General features: G+C 41.3%; 1 pseudogene; it reads left to right on the forward strand.

Moving 5' to 3' along the window:
- Positions 1-13570: 13570 nt before the first annotated feature.
- Positions 13571-14751, forward strand: LOC138165138 (E3 ubiquitin-protein ligase RING1 pseudogene; annotated as a pseudogene).
- Positions 14752-15255: the final 504 nt, after the last annotated feature.

Consider the following 15255-nt stretch of genomic DNA (forward strand, 5'->3'; position numbering starts at 1 on the left):
AATCATTAGGCTGGGGAGGTATGATCGTTCATCATTGACCAATGAGTTCAGGTAGATTTTTGATGTCACTAAGGGTTTTGCCTCTAGTTGGTGTCCTCTCAGGGAATTAGGCAACTCCGATGAGGAGCCAAGTAGGGGGAGCAGAAGGAACTGTTACTCCCCTTCTCAGAAAGCAGGAGACCAGGGACAATAGAATGACTTTATACCCTAAAGTTCCTGCACAGTAACCTGACATTATGAGAATTTTCCCAGACTTGGACAGGAGCATGAGTGTATGGGTGAAAGTCAGCAACTCTGATTTTCAAAGAATATATGTATTATGATAAACTTAGCTCTTCTCAGCAATACAATGACCCAAGACAATTCCAAAAGATTCGCGAGGGAAAATGCAATCCACATCCAGAGAAAGAACCATGGAGCCTGAATGCAGAGCAAAGTGTACCATTTTCACTTGCTTTTTGTCAGTTCTTTCTCATGATTTTTCCCTTTTGTTCTGATTCTTCTTTCACAACATGAAAAATGTGGAAATATGTTTAACATGATTGTACATGTATAACCTATATCAGATCACTGATTATAGGGAGAGGGAGAAAAATTTGGAAGTCAAAATTTTACAAAAATTAATGTTGAAAACTATCCTTACATGTAATTGGAAAAAATTATATGCTATTAAGAAAAAAAAGAATATATGTATTAAAGGTAAGTCATGTCAATAAACATTAAGTGCCTACTATGTGCTAAGCACTGGGGATACCAATATGAAAAAGATAGTTCCCACCCTCAAGAAGCTTACAATCTAATCTGATAATACTCAAAAGGAAGCTGAAAAGGAGAGAAGGGAGCTAGGGGGAACCAGCACGAGGGCATAATGTGCATGGTGCTGAAATCAATCAGAGTAGCTGATCTGAGCCCTCTCTAAAGAAAGGCTTTGGCAGGAGTTTCTTATTCCACCCTCCAGCCCCCTAATCAAAGGGGAGAGGCAACAGAAGATATTGATGAACTCCATGCTACATGATGAGATTTCAGGTTGTGAGCTTATCTGGGGGGAGACAGGATATTTGGAAACAGAGCTGCTGATGGAAAATGGTGAGATCTTAGAATGCCACTGAAACTGTCCAGAATCTCTGGTGAGCCCCAGGATGATAACTTAGTGTCAGGCTCTGTGATTTGTGGTCTAAAGAATAATATTTTTTCTTTCCTGTCAGCACTGTCTGAAGATTCTCTGTCCTTCATGGAATAGATGGGCAGACAACTCAGCAATCTTTGGGCAATAAAGAACCTTCTCAGATTCTGGCCCTTGGAAGCCTTCCCTTGTCCTCCGTTGTGACCCCTATAGCAACTTGGCATTTACCTGGCAAGTAGGTTGATACTCTTGTTTTAATCCATTCAATGCTTATCCACTGGACAGAATTTTACACTATGAAAGGCTGATGTGGGAGGTAGTAAGTTCTCCACCACTATAGGTATTCAAGTGCAGGATAGATGATGACCAACTTGTTGGATGGTTCTTAGTCTAGGATGATTTGCACCAGATGACACTCAAGGTCCCTTCTTACTCTGAGGTGCTATGACCTGCTCTCCTATAAGCTCAAGTCTTCAGACAAGTCTTCAGACAAGTTGGGACGTGGTAATGCTCCATCCTTTAAAACTATCATGTTTGGGCTCCTGGACATAGTTATTGTCTTTGACATACAAATATCTCTGTGACATACAAGTATCCTTGGTTTCCTCCTCTGTAGCATGGAAATAATATTTGTACAACCTACCTTTCAAGTCATTCATAGAAAGGGCCTTGTAACCCTTAAATCTTCTAGAAATACCTTGTTATTCCTTTCATTATTATGGTTTATTTCCTGACCGTAGTGAGTTTCAGAGTATCCAGTCCTACTGCCATACAGACTCGACTGGACCATAGCATATCCAATACTAAAGAGTAGAAATAGAATAGAAACAGAAACAGAAAAGTAGAAATGCTTTAATGACAACAGTACTAGATTTAGAGTCAGAAGACCTGTGTTTGAAGCCCAGATCTGTGTTTATGGGCTGTGTGACCTTTTGGAGAAAGCTGGGGACCTGTGCTGACTGGGCCCACTACAAATTTATGGGATCATTTTCCATCACTTCCCTTTTCTGAGTCTCAATTTTGTCTTCTATTAACTGAAGGCCTTTTCCAGTTCTCAAACTTGAGCATTAAGTACTCTATGAACTACTCAAGAGCTGTTCAGTCTTCTGTTCACTGGTCAACATTTCAAAAAATGATAAATTGGGAAAATGGAATGTGGTACAGTTTGAAGAAACCAAACTAAACCTGCCTTAATGAGGCAAATATGATCCATTCCTTGGTTATCGATAGATCCCCTTGTAACTGAGCTCTTCATACATTTAGGGAAGGTTATAGCCAAAGCCCCCAAGTTATGCTACTGTTGTCAGGGAGTATGGGGTAGGAGGAGGAGAAATTGAAGTTTTTGAAGTTTCCAAATTCTTGGGATTCTCCTTTCTCTATACTTCTCCCTTGGCAATGTCCCTCCTACAATTTCAAGCATCATCTTCACAAATGACTTCCATATATCACCCTCCAATTCTGACCTCTCTTCTGAGTTCCAAACCTACAGAGGCATTATGGAATAGTGGAAAGGGTGCCTGATTTAGGGCCCAAAGGACCCAAGTTCAATCTCTGACTCTGCCATTTATCACCTATAGGACCTTGGGCAAGTCACTCCTCTCTCTGGGCCCCATCTGTAAAATGAGGAGATTGGATTCATTAAGGTCACTCTAAATCTATGGCCCTATAATCTCTATTTGCCTGTACAACTTCTCTACCTGAATATTCCATCAGCATATTAAACTTAAAAGGCTATCTCTCCTTTTTTAACCAATACCAGATTTTTCTGATGACTGCTACTTCGTAATATGGTCTGAGATCTGGAGGTACCATTCCTCCTTCACCTTTACTTCTTTTCATCATTTCTCTCAAAATTCTAGATCATTTGTTCTGTCCAAATGGAATTTGTTATTATTTTATCAAACTCTGAAAAGTATTCCCTTGGTAAATTGATTAGCATAACATTAAAAGTAGAAATTAATTTTGATAGTATTGTCACTTTTATTATATTGGCACATTCTAGCCATAAGCACTGAATATTCCCCTAGCCATTTAAGTAGTTCTTTATTTCTTTAAGTTCTGCTTAGTAATTTAATTTATACAAGGCTTTTTTGTGTGCTTTGGGAAGTTGATCCCCAGATGGTTTATGTATTTTGTAGTCATTTGGAATGGTATTTCTTTTTTTTTCCTATTACTATTTTTTCTTGTGTTATTATTATATAGAAATTATGTTGATTTTTGAGTTTTCTGCAACTTTGCTGGAACTATAGTTTCAATTAGTATCCTTGCTGATTTTTTAGAATTTTCTAAGTAAATCATCATATCATCAGCAAACAGGTAATATCTTATCTCCTTTTTACTTACCATTATTCTTTTAATTCCTTTCTTTTGTCTTATTGTTATTGATAACATTTCTAGAACTATGCCAAATAATAGTAGGGAAAGTTGGCATCCGTGTTTTACTCCTATATTTTCTAGAAAAGGTTTTACTATATTTCCATTGCATATAATATTTACCTGTGGTTTTAGGTATATGCCTTTTATGATATATTTTTTTAAATCTATGCCTATACTTATGGGCCACTAGGTGGCATAGTGAATAGAGTGCCAGGCCTGGAGTCAGGAAGACCTGACTTCAAATTTAGCCTCCTACACTTATTACCTGTGAGACCCTGGGCAAGTCACTTACCTTTGTTTATCTCAGTTTCTCATCCACAAAATGAGCTGGAGAAGGAAATGGCAAAGTATTCCAGTGTCTTTGCCAAGAAAATGCCAAATGAGGTCACAGAGAGTTGAACACAGCTGAAAAATGACTGAACATTACCCATACTTTGTAGGGTTTTTAGCATAAAAATGTTGTACTTTGATAAAGACTTTTTATGAGTCTGTTGATGTGATCATGTGGTTTGGATGTTTTGGTTTTTAATATGATTATGTTGACCTAGGAAGTTTTGTTGTTGTTTTTAAACTAGTTGGCATGTAGTCATTGAGGGAGATCCATAGATCAGAGACAGAGGATGTTCGGCTTGCCTGAACGCTGCCAAGTTGGTCAGTCTTCATCCAATGCAACCAGAAAGAATGACAGTGAGCAGTGGGAGATGACTCACCACTAGTGAACTTTGCCTAGACAGAGAATCCCAGCAGGTTGTCTCCCTCCTCTCCACTTTCTTCTCTCTTCCTTGCCTCTCTTCCCCTCCCATTCCATTGGAAAGAATGGAGACTTAAATCCCTTCCTTCCCTCCAACCTCCCATTTCCTTGAAAACTGTTTTATTGGTTTTTTAAGTCTAGCCTGCTCTGGGTAAAAGATGAAATCTATTTTAATTGTTCTGGGTGTATGTCTTCAGTTGCATTCAGATAATGTAATCAGGCAAGCTTTGGGCTGTTTGGTTACACTGGATTTAACTGGCTGGGAAGCTGCTTCTCAGATTGGTGCCATCTGGGAGCTTGACAAGCTGTTATTTAATTTTATTAATAATTATAATTATTAATATAATAAATATTAACCAATTAATATATTAATTATGCATAATGAATATAATTTTAAATAATTCTCTAAAATTCTACAAGCAGAATTTTAGCTGAATTGGAAGTGACTAGATTATTGTTATAATATGTGTGGTTCATTCAATCTCCAATCCAGATGATAGGGAGAGGGTTGACTGTAGAGTGTATTAGGCAAAAAGTCCACAAGCTGCTGGATGATGGGGAGGGGCTTACGAGAGGGCAAAGTTTTGCTTAATAATAATAATGATAACTAATGTTTAGATAGCACTTACCATGCACCTGGCACTGTGCTACCCACTTTATAAATGTTTTACTTCAGCCTCACAACAATCTTGGGAAATGGCAGTTGTTAATATCCCTCTTTTACAGATGAGGAAACTGAGGCAAGCAGAGGTTAAGTGACACCCCCAGGTCACATAGCTAGAAAGTGTTTGTATTTGAATTCAGGTCTTCCTGACTCCAGGACAAGCTCTCTATCTACTTCATCACTGAGCTACCAGTAAGAAGACATAATTATAGTCTGAGAAGATTCCATTCTCACTCTTTATCTGAAGGGAGGGTAAGATTGAGTCCTGAGTGATGTGGACCTGGAGTCAGAAAGCCTTGAATTCAATTTCTGCCTCAACATTTATTAGCTGTATGACCCTGGGCAAGTCATTTATCCTCTCTATGTTTGTTTCCTCATCGGTAAGATGGGGCTAATAATACCACCTACCTCCCAGGGCAATTGTGAGGATTGAATAAGATAATATATGGAAAGTACTTTACAAACCTTAAAGTGCTACATTATGTAAATGTGAGTTTTTATTATTATTTTCTACTTGTCTTTTCCCCTTTCAGTTTAACTTCTTTTGATTAGTTTTGCACAAATCTGGTCAAATACATACGTACACATACATGCACACACACACACACTTTTTAAAACGAATTTTTATTAGGTTCACTTTATTCATTAGCAAATGTCTTTCATTCCTTCATTTTAATATGAGGTTGAGAAATCTCAGTTCTATTCCATCTAGCATAGCACAGGACACATGGCAAATACTTTTAAAATACTTGTTTGATTTTGAGGCACTAGCTTCTTAACTCACAATTGACTTTCCAAATCTGTTGTTCCATCCAAATCTCTTGCCATCAGTGGGTAGCAGCCATAAAAAACCCCACCTCTGAACCTGAGTGCTTGTTGCCTAAGATTTTGCAATTCTTTAATACTTCCTTCTTTCTGAGGAAAATGAGGCTGTGGCAGCAGCAGATGGCAGCAGCAGCTTGGTGGAGAAGCAGCAACTATTGAGGCAGACAACAGCTGTAGCAGATGGAAATGATGGAAACGACAGCTTTGGATCCAAGGAAGAAAGGCAGCCATGGCAGCAGAACGAAGCAGCAGCTCTGGGGCCCAGTCCCTTGCTGAGAGATGGAGTCTCCAGGAGTGAGCCCAAGATATCCAAGGCAAGCTAGCCAGTGAGAGATTGCATCCCTTGGTTTCTATTGGGCAGGAGGGGAGGAAAGGATAATTCTAGCACTTGGTTTTTCTTTTGTTATTTACTTTTCTATTTGATTTCTGTTTTCTACTTAATCTGTTGGTAAAGATGGTATTGAATGGGGGCTCAAACCATATTCACATGATGTGATATCCTGAAACAACTCATATGAAACTTGAGGCAGCAATGGCTTACGGAATTAAGTGAGATCTTTGTTAGTCTGAACTGAACATTTCTGAGAGTCAAGAACACTTCACAAAAGCTGATGTAAGACCTAATATGGAAATGTTTTGCATGAGTGCACGTGTATAATCTACCTCAAATTGCTTGCCTTCCCAAGGAGGGGGAAGAGGAGAGAAGGAGGGAGAGGATATGGAACTCAGAATTTATTTATTTTTAAATAATATTTTATTTCCTCCCAATTATATGTTAAAACAATTTTTAGCCTTTTAAAAAAGTTTTGAGTTCTAAATTCTATCCCTTCCTCCTTTCCCTAATTCAGAACACAATCTGATATAGGCTATACATGTGGAACTCCGAATTTTTAAAAAGTGAATGTTAAAATTTTTGTTTACATGTAATTGAGGAAAAAATTAAATAAGAATTAAATATTAAAAAGAAGTTAATGTAAGGAGGTTAGGCAGAGTATCATACACTATATCTGATAACTCAGCATCTCCTGAATGAACTCATCCACTCAATGTCTCTTCTGTTTCTTTGGCAATTAGCAGATCTCCCTGGATAATCTCTGTCCAACAGAGATGCCTCTCTTTCCTTGACACAGAAGAGCTGTTCTACTTGTGAGAAGTTAGTGGTGGTACTATCCAGGAAGTCCATGGGATCTTTGAATATAATATGTCTGTGGATCTCAAAGTCATCATGAGGTTGGTAGGGCAAAAGTCTCAGACCAGGCATCATGTGCTTTTAAGAGCACAAGTCTTGGGTTGTTTCAGGAAAATTTCATAAACATACACTTAATATTAGACATCTGTTCCCCGGACAATGGGGATTGGCAAGCATGGCCACGGCACACAAGATGTTCGGGGGTGGGGGGTGGTAATTTAGGGTGAGGGAGAATAGTGCTCTATGGAAGGGGAAGATAAACATAACTGTTTTCCCTGGCTTTTTTTTTTTTTTTTTTTTGCTAGGGATGAGTATCCTGGTGTCTAAGCTAGAAAAGCTTTCTGGGATCAAGACACCACACACTGGCTCTTCCCAAATATGGGGGCTTTTTGGGCTCTGAGCCATTCAGGATAAAACTGAAGCTGCTATATAGCTCTGCCATAGCAGCCAATCTGACTGAGACCCAAAGTTCCACCTCCTTAAATCTTTATGGCATGTCACTGAGTACCCATCTCTGAGAGGCTTGGCGCTGTCCCTGGCTGTAGTGCTGATTCTGTTCAGAATTCTCAGCTTTCCAGATGCCTCTCTCTCCAATCTGTCATGAGAGTCCTATTCCAGTGTACTGGAAGAGTGAATTTCAGACTCTGGTGCCCAGCAATAGTTATTCCTTCCATTGGCTGCTCATTCCTTCGCTTTGCCCATGAGTGCCATCTCTGGTAGTCTTCATCATGGCAGATGCAACATCCTCACACAACAGTCTCTTCAAGCAACATTTCTTGCCATAAATTATTAATCTTTTAGCACAAACTAGGTCCTATATCCAAATTCTCCCTTCTGGACCTTGAGTTTCATGGGGGCAAAGATCGAATCTGATGTAAACTTCATATTGTCTCCCACTCCCCTTGCTGCCCCAGCCCATGCTCTACATGCAGACAATTCTGATGAATATTTGTTGAATGAATGAAATCTTGGACTCACACAAGTGTGCAGGAAGAAAAGTATTTTGTGAGACACACCATGGAAGTATAGAACCTTGGGCATAAAAGGATCCTCAGAGATTATCCAGTACAGCTGACTCAATTTACAAAGGAGGAAACGGAAATGTAGAAAGAGAAGGGACTTTTCAGGGTCTTGAAGACAGCAAACAGCAGAGCCAGGATTCAGATCCAAATGGTCTGTCTCAAAAGCTGGGGCTCTTTCCACTCCACCATGCTAAAGAACTATTTATGCTCCTTCCCTCATTTCTTTCTGCCCTACTGGATGCCTCCCCCATTGCTCTTCCTTCCCACCCTCACTTCAATGACTTCCCCAACCTGGATGGATAAAGAGTGGGTACTTGATAAATTTCTGTTCATTGTTTTTGTTGTCCCCAAGTTCTTGAATGGCTGTGATATGGTGAACGAATGAGTTTTTTTCCCTGCTTGGCCTCAGAGGATAGATCCAGATTTAGTCTTGAAGTCAGGAAATGTTGTTTTGACCAAGGAGAACTTTCTCAAAATGGAAGCTGCCACAGGAGGTATTGAGATCCTCATCAATGTAGGTCTTTAAGTAATGCTAGATGACCACTTATTGGAGATGTTGCATAGAGAATTCCTGTTCAAATGTGGGCTGAACTGGATATCTCTGAGATTTCTTTACTACTGAGGCTTGGAGAATATATCACCCTGAGCTTGCTTGGATTATTTGGCCTGAGCTTCAACCCTAATGTGGCATCTCACTATAAATGGGTATTTTTACTTTTTTAGTGGGAGTTCATTTGTTGGCACTGTATCAAAAGCTTTCTAGGATCAGTGTGTCCAGGCATCTAGCTGTGCTCTGTGGTTGAAGGCAGCAGAGATAGCTTAGTCTGAACTTCTGTTGTGAGAGATGGGTTTTAAAGTCCTCTCCCCGCCCCCAGCTCCTTTCTCAGGTCTTTTGTACCTTCTCGTGCTCTTTGGGCTTGAGTGTACCTTCTCAGTCATACCTTCTCGTGTCCTTTGGGCTTACCAAAGAGTTCCAGAGCCTGGGGCGGCCAGGTAGCACAGCAAGTAAGAGCACCAGCCCCAGTGTTGGGATGACCTGGGGATCGAATCCAGGCTTAGACACTTAACACCCACCAAGAAACACCTGGCTGTGTAACCTTGAGCAAGTTACTTAACCCCAATTGCTTTAAAAAAAAGAGAGTTCCAGAGCCAATCTCTTTTTGGGGGAACTGAGTCCCCAGCAGTGGGGAAGCAAATACAATGCCCCTCCACTATATTCTTTCAGCATAGAGATCCCCAGCAGAGCTAGCATAATTCCAGAGCTGAGGTTAATGTTGAGATAAGATCAAAACTTACTCACAATAAACAGTGTTCTGTGTTTTAGATTCCTTGGCTGTGATTGTGTTTGTCCTTCATTCTCGAAGAGAACCATGACATGACATGATTGTACTTGACTTTGATTTGAGTGAGGGAGAGCCATTCAAGGTCACCAGCCTCACTTTCTCCTCCAGAGCCATCTGAGTCCAGATTCCTTGGAGTGATTATTGGAACTGTATTCTTTCTTCCTCCCTCTGGCAGTGGTAATCCTTCTATTTCTGTCTCCTCCCTCTCATACCTCTCTCTTTTGCCCTCCTCTCCCCTTCTTCCTTTAACTAGATGAAAGAGTGTAGTTATGTAACTAACTTGGGTATGAATACCACCTCAGATTCATACTAGCTGTGTATGGCAAGTCTCTTAACCTCTCTGATTGCTTGTTTCCTCATTTGTAAAATTAGGATAATAATGTCACCTACCTCATAAGGTTGTCATAAGGATAAATGAAATAATATCTGAAAAGTAGTACAGTGCAAACTTGACAGCACCAATACTGTATGAAAATGAATCACTGACTTCCTCATTTCCTTTTGCCTTCCCCATCTCCTCCTCTCTTGTCTTTCCTCATTCTCTTTTCACTCATCTATTTCCTTTATCCTTTAATGTGTGTTAATGACTCTACCCTAACAGGGATTTTAGAGAACATCTATTCCAACCCCTGCATTATATGCATGATGAAACTGAAGTCCAGAGAGAAGAGTTTTACCCAAGGTCTGTCCCTGTTTCTGTCTCTTTTTCTATGTGTCTATTTCCTTATTTTTTAAGTTTTTATTAATATCTCCTGTTGTTGATATTATTGTTTGCTCTTTCATTTTCAACCAGGACAAATGACGTCATGAGGGCGATGTCTTGACTTGCACTTGAATTGGATTTAAGTGAGGCAGAGCTGTGCAAAGTCATGGGCCTCGCTCTCTCCTCTAGATTCATCAGAGCCCGATGGTAAGACAAAAAGTCAAGACTACTGTCAATGGCCTGGCAAGGGCAGAGTGAAGTTATCCTAAATATCCCCCCCCCTCCCAGAGAACCATCCTATATGACAAATAATATGTTTTTAGGACCTTCTTCCCCAGCATAACTGATCAATACATTTAAAAGTCTGAAAATACGTGCAATGGGTAACACTTGCCAACCTTCCACCTCTACAAAGAGGTAAATTGGGTGCCCTCTCATTTTTTTCATTTGAGTCCTGCTTGGTTTTTATAATTTTCTTACATTTCCTTGGGATTTTTGGTGAGTTACTGTTCTTTTCCTTTACATGGTTGTAGTTACTGTGTATATTATTTTGTTGGTTCTGCTTACTTCACTCTGCATCAGTTCGTGGAAATCTTTCCATGCTTCTCTTCATTCATCAACCACTTAATTTCTAATAGCACAGTAGTATTACATTCCTCAGACACTTAGTAATGACCCCAAACAAGTCACTTGATTTTTTTTTGCCCCAATTTCCTCATCTGTAAAATGAACTGGAGAAAAAAATGACAAACCACTCCAATATCTTTGCTAAGAAAACCCCAAATGGGGTTATGAAGAGTCAGATAAAAATGAAAAGTGATTTGAACAACAACAATACAGTATTCCATTACATTCTTAAACCACAATTTATTTAGCCATTCTCCAATTGATGGGCATATACTTTGTTTTCAATTCTTAAACATCACACACAAAAAAAAATACTGTTATAGATATTTCGGAGTATATTAAGACTTTCTTTTGATCAATGGCTTCCTTGGAATATAAGCCCAATAGTGGAATCTCTGATTTAAAGTATATGAATATTTTAGTCACTTTATTTGCATAATTCCAAATTGTTTTCCAAAATGGTTATACCATTTTACAGCTCCACCAGCACCGAGTTTGCCTGTCTATCCCCATCTCTCCAGCATTGATTGTTGCCATTTTGGGGGATCATTTTTGCTGATTTTCAGGGTGTAAGATGAAACCTCAAGGTTGTTCTGATTTGCATTTCTCTTATTAGTGATTTGGAGAACTTTTTTCATGTGGTTGTGAATACTTTGCTGTTCATTTCTTCTTTTGAGAACTGTTTGTTGATATCCTTTGGCTATTTATTCTGTCTCTGTCTTTCTCTACCTGCTACAATTCTTTCCCTCTCTCCCTTTTCTCCTTCTATTCCCTACTTTTTACTCCCTCACCTTTCCATTTTCCTTTTATCTCTCATGCCTTTTCTTTCTTTCTGCTTTTCTCTTCTCTTTCTTCTCCCTGTTCCCCTCTCACTTTTTGCTGCTTCCCCCCTCTTTATTTATTCCTTATTCTTCCTTTTTTTGTTTCTCTCTCTCATACTCTCCTGTGCCCCTACACAGCCTGAATACACACATACAACTATGTGAGTCATACAATCTATTCACCCATCAAACAACATGCATTTATTTTTTTAATGTATTTATTTATTTAGTTGTCAGCATTCGCTTCCATAAGATTTTGAGTTCCAAATTTTGTCCCCATCTCTCCTGTCCCCCACCACAAGATGGCATGTAATTTGATATAGGCTCCACGCATACATTTATATTGAACCTATTTTCACATTAGTCATGTTGTAGAGAAGAATTAGAACCAATGGGAGAAACCACAAGAAAGAAGAAACAAACAAAAAAGAAAAAAGAGAGAAAGCAAGCAAATAATATACTTCAGTCTGCATCCAGACTCTTTAGTTCTTTTCCTGGATGTGGACAACATTTTCCATCATGAGTCCTTTGGAGTTGTCTTGGATCCTTGTGTTGTTAAGAGATGTCTATCAAAATCAGTCATCAAACATTGTGGCTGTTACTATGTATAATGTTCTACTGGTTCTGCTCACTTCACTTGGCATCAGTTCATTCAAGTCTTTTCAGATTTTTCTGAAGTCTGCCTGCTCATCATTTCTTATAGCACAATAGTATTCCATTACATTCATATACCACAACTTGTTCAGCCATTCAGCTATTCCCCAACTGATGGACATCACCTCAATTTCCAATTCATTGTCACCACAAAAAGGGCTGCTATAAATATGTTTGTACACATGGGTTCCTTTTCCCATTTGTATGATCTCTTTGGGATACAGACCTAAAAGTGGTGTTGCTGGGTCAAAGGGCATGCACATTTTTATAGCCCTTTGGGCAAAGTTCCAAATTGCTCTCCAGAATGATTAGATCAGTTCACAACTCCACCAACAATGTATTAGTATTCCAATTTTCACATATCTTCTCCAGCATTTATAATTTTCCTGTTTTTTCATGTTAGCCAATCATGAGATGTGGTACCTCAGAGTTGTTTTAATTTACATTTCTCTTATCAATAGTGATTTAGAGCATTTTTCCTATGACTATAGATAGCTTTAATTTCTTCATCTGAAAACTACCTGTTCATATCCTTTTACCATTTATCAATTGGGGAATGACTTGTATTCTTATAAATTTAACTCAGTTCTCTACATATTTTAGAACTATATCAGCCTTTTTCTGAGACACTGCCTGTAAAAATAACAACATGCATTTGTCAAGTACCTCCTATATTGCCAAACATTAGGTTAGGCCCTTGGGATGCAAATGCAAAAAGACTCCAGTCCTTGCCCTCAAGAAATTATCTTGGAATCAAATTCAATCCAGCAAATGTTTACACTAGTATCAGAATGTGGACATGAGCTCAACATTATTTCAGCCTTTTAGGTTCATTATTTTTTCAGCATCCTTGGGTGGGAGGCAGGACTAGCTTGAATATTGACATTCCACAGATGAGAAACCTGAAGCTAAATCAGGAACAATGAGTTCTCCTAAGTCACTGGCTATTAAATTGAAGAACTGAATGAATAACCCAAGATTTTTTGTTTCTGTACCACTGCATTCTTCCCTTGGCCTTAATCTTCTCAATCAGTGCAGCTCCCTGAAGGACTCAGACTCTACCCAAACTCTGCAATTCTGTTACTTTCCTTGGCCAACTTGGGTTTGAAGAAGAATCTTCTTTATCTCATACTAGACAACTGGTCATCCAGTCTTTGTTGAAAGATCTCCAGGGAGGGGCAAGTGCTCACCTCCCCAGATAGCCCACTCTACTTGGGGATGACTCTCGTTATTAGTCAAGTCAACAAGGATTTATTAAGCACCCACTATGTGCTAGGTGATGTGATATAGCAAAAGACAATAGAACCATCCCCTCCTTATCCCTGGAAGTTATGCCTCTCTTTAAAAAGCCTAAGATTACCTAGCGCCCCAGCCATGGCGGCGGCAGGACCAGGGTCCTGAGTGGGAGGGACCGGGGACTGAATGAGCTTGGCCTGGGAGATCTCCGGAGTGGTGGTCGACTCCTTGTTACCATGGCGACCCCGGCGCATTCACAGAGCCAGCAAAACGTGGGAACTGAGTCTCTACGAGCTGCATCGGACCCCACAGGAGGCCATCGTGGAGGGCACAGAGATTGCTGTTTCCCCACGATCCCTACATTCAGAGCTCATGTGCCCAATCTGTCTGGACATGCTGAAGAATACCGTGACCGCATAGAAGTGTCTTCATCGATTCTGCTCTGACTGCGTGCGGGAACAAACCTGTGGGAAGAAGCTGGTGTCAAAGCGGTCCCTTCGGCCTGATCCAAACTTGGATGCGCTGATCTCCAAAACTTACCCAAGTCGAGAAGAGTATGAGGCACGTCAGGATCGTGTCCTCTTCCGCCTTGCACAACCAGCAAGCACGAAGCTCCAGCATTGCGAGGGGCTCCGAGTGCAGGCAATGCACAGGGCCCAACGTGTAAGGAGGCCAATGCCAGTCAGACCAGACAACAACGAGTGGTGAGGGAGAAGGAGATGGGGGTGGAGAAGATGCTAGCTCAGATTCTGCCCCAGACTCCACTCCTGGACCTGTTCCCAAGAGACGTGGAACAGGAGTTGTGGGAAGTAGCAGTGGAGGGACAGGGGGAGGGGCTGCTGCAGGAATAGGTGGGGGAGCAGGCTCTGAGGATTCTGGGGACCGGGGTGCCCCCCTGGGTGGGGCAGACCCTGGGTCCATCAAGCCCACCTGGGGCCCCCAGTCCTCCTGAGCCAGGAGGAGAGATCGAGCTTGTGTTCCGGCCCCATCCTCTGCTGGTCGACAAAGGAGAATACAGTCAGACTAGATATGTGAAGACAAAGGGGAACGCCACAGTTGATCACCTCTCCAAGTACTTGGCTCTAAGGATTGCACTTGAGCGGAGGCAGCAACAAGAGGCTGGGGAGCCTGGAGTACGAGGTGGAGGAGCCAGAAGCTGGAGGACCTGAGGGAGATGGGCGGGGGAGGCACTGGAGGAACTGATGGGCCAGAGGAGCCAGCTTTGTCCAGCCTGGAGGGTGGCAGTGAGAAGCAGTATACCGTCTACATCGCACCTGGGGGAGGAGCTTTCACGACCCCAAATGGCTCACTGACCCTGGAGTTGGTGAATGAGAAGTTCCGGAAGGTGTCCAGACCCCTGGAGCTGTGCTATGCCCCCACTAAGGACTCAAGTGACCCAAGGGCATGGGGGTCTTAGGGCTTCTGTGTGTATGTCCAAGCTCCGCCTTCAGGTCTGTGTTCCCCGCATCCCCCACCCCCTGACCCTGCCCAGCGGCCCCGATGAGGACAAGTGGCTCTTATACAAAGTGTTTGTGTCAGATTCCTCTATAGTGTACAGAGTGGGGTGTGCGCCCCCAGCGCCTTCCTTTCCTACTCACCAGTCACCTCCCTTCTGTAATGGAGGGAGAAGAACCTTCCTCTCCCCCAACAACACATTTGCTTTTTTTTCTTTCAAAAAAAAAAAAAGCCTAAGATGACAATAGTTAATGAATTTTGGTCAGAGTCCCTGCTCCTGCTAATGCTCCTGCTCACTTTGGAGCCGCAGCCCAGAACCATGTACGGGCAACGCAGGAGAGTCCTGCACCCAAGGGCCAGCAAAGGGTCCCCTGGAGGCTCCTTGGGACTGCCTGTCTGAGCCCTTACTGTCTGTGGCCAGAGACCTCTGAAGCCGCCACCATGACTGCCTGTCTGAGCCCTTACT

Source organism: Petaurus breviceps, unplaced genomic scaffold (assembly GCF_028583685.1).
Source record: "Petaurus breviceps papuanus isolate PSGF00001 unplaced genomic scaffold, PetGlider_PUasm1.0 208, whole genome shotgun sequence".
Taxonomy (NCBI): Eukaryota; Metazoa; Chordata; class Mammalia; order Diprotodontia; family Petauridae; genus Petaurus; species Petaurus breviceps.